Consider the following 2173-nt stretch of genomic DNA (forward strand, 5'->3'; position numbering starts at 1 on the left):
GCAATTCGGCTTTGTTAGTGGGAGCTGGCGCATCGCAAATGGCTTTGATTTTGTCCTTGGATGGGTGGATCCCATTCACATCCACCATGTACCCCAGAAAGTCTATTGTAGGGACCCTCAGCAGACATTTTTCCCTCTTTACCTTGAGCCCTGCCTCACTGAAACGCTGTAGTACAGTGCGGAAGCAACTGGCGAATTCCTCTTCCGTTGCTGCAGTGATCAGCACATCGTCAAAGAATGGCTGGACTCCGGGAATCCCTTTTAAGAGAGAATCCATTAAGCTCTGAAAAATTCCCGGAGCCACGCTGACCCTGAACTGGAGGCACTTTACCCGGAAAGTGCCCCGATGTGTGACTATGGTTTGGGCCTCGGCCGTGGCGGCGTCCACCGGCAATTGCTGGTATGCTTGGGCCAGATTCAGCTTCCAAAAAAATTTGGCACCTGCAAGGGATGCTAACACATGGCTGACCACCAGGACCGGGTAGGCGTGGTCCTGCAGCACTTTATTGATCATGCATTTGTAGTCTGCACAGATGTGGATGCTCCTATTTGGCTTGATTGGGCTTTCCCATCGTGTGTTGGCGACCGGCTCCAGGACCCCTTGTGCCACTAGGCGGTCTAGCTCCTCCTCTATCTTGGGTTTCAAGGCAAAGAGTACCCGCCGGGCCTTTAGACGTATGGACGGCACGTTGGGGTTTATTTGTAACAACATGGGGGAACCTGTGTATGTTCCTAGTGTCCCATCGAAAACTGCCGGGAACTCTCCAGATGTCCTCAAAATCCATGCTGGCGGAGGCATGATGGATTCCCTCTACTCGGATCCCCAAGGGTGCAAACCAAGCCCAGCCCAACAGGCTACTCAGGTCCCCTTGTGCCACCAGCAAGGGAAAGTCTCTCAAAAATTTCCCGTATTGCACCTTGACTACCCCTCCTGTGTTAATAGAGACTAAAAGATTAAAAGCCAAGTTATACCTCTACACTAATATAACCTGGAATAGCCTGAGGAGTGAGAAAACCCTAGTAAAAACAACATTGTGATAACCAGGGACAAGGGGGGGGGTGAACCTGAGTTTAGTATAGTAAGTCATTTCAGGGACAGGGCTGAACTAGATTCAAGTCCTAGTAGGCTGAGGAAAAATCTACAGTGGCAAATTATGTATGACACTGTTTACAAGTTTGCCCAGTTTCCAGTCAAACTAGTCATACCCTGGCAGTTCTGAGTTTGGAGCGCTCAGTGATTTTTGAAACTTCTGTGTGAGGATTTGCAACTGGGCTCTGAGTGCACATAGGTGGCTTAAAGCCTTTCTCCCCATGCTGTTGCTCCTGACCCAAAATGGCTCAGGGAAGCTGTTGTTTGCCCTGTGGGATGCTGCACGTATCCTGATGGACTACAAATCACATTTCCAAAATGAAGCCAAAAACTGGCTTCATGGGGCCATTTTTGTTTGGAAAAATGATGTGTGGAGGGGAAGTCTAGGTCCCCTCTGCCCACATGAGGCCCACTTGTGCCTGGGAAGCACCCAACCCCTTAAGATGTCCCTTTGAAGCAAAATATGATGTTAGCCCTGCAGACCTTTCATCAGTTATGTGAGAAATGCCTCCACATTGGAATGGGACATTGGTACCCTCCTAGACCATGCTAGAAGTTTCAGCTAAGCTCTGCAGTTCATTGCTATCAATCCAAAATGTCTTGTCAACCTCTTTCACCATTACCTCAGCACATCCATGAGGCAAATGCATGTTGTTGGATGGAAACTTTTCCTCTACAGTCCAAAGCTTCTAGATGCTTTCTTTGGGTGATAATCTAGTCAATTCTTAACATACAGGATTGCCAACATCCTGTACAGAAAGAGCCCTGTCTCTTTAAAAACTTAATGAGGTGTTGTTTACTTCTATGCCATGAAAAGTTTCAGCTACCTATTTTCACCCTGTAAGGGCCAGCACTTATAGATCTCAAGGCTTTCATTAATTGTGGTCAAGCTGCATGTTTTACAGGTTAGTTGCAGCCTGTTTGAGCTGAGCATTAATTAAAAGCACCCGGTGGCCTTGACCAACTGATATAGGATGCTCTGTGTTTTTGTGTGTGTAGAAAAAGTCCAGCAGGAACTCATTTACATACTAGGCCACACCACCTGTCCTGGGAGCTTGTGACTGCTGCATGGCTGGTCGGTCC

This window comes from Heteronotia binoei, chromosome 17, assembly GCF_032191835.1.
Source record: "Heteronotia binoei isolate CCM8104 ecotype False Entrance Well chromosome 17, APGP_CSIRO_Hbin_v1, whole genome shotgun sequence".
NCBI lineage: Eukaryota > Metazoa > Chordata > Lepidosauria > Squamata > Gekkonidae > Heteronotia > Heteronotia binoei.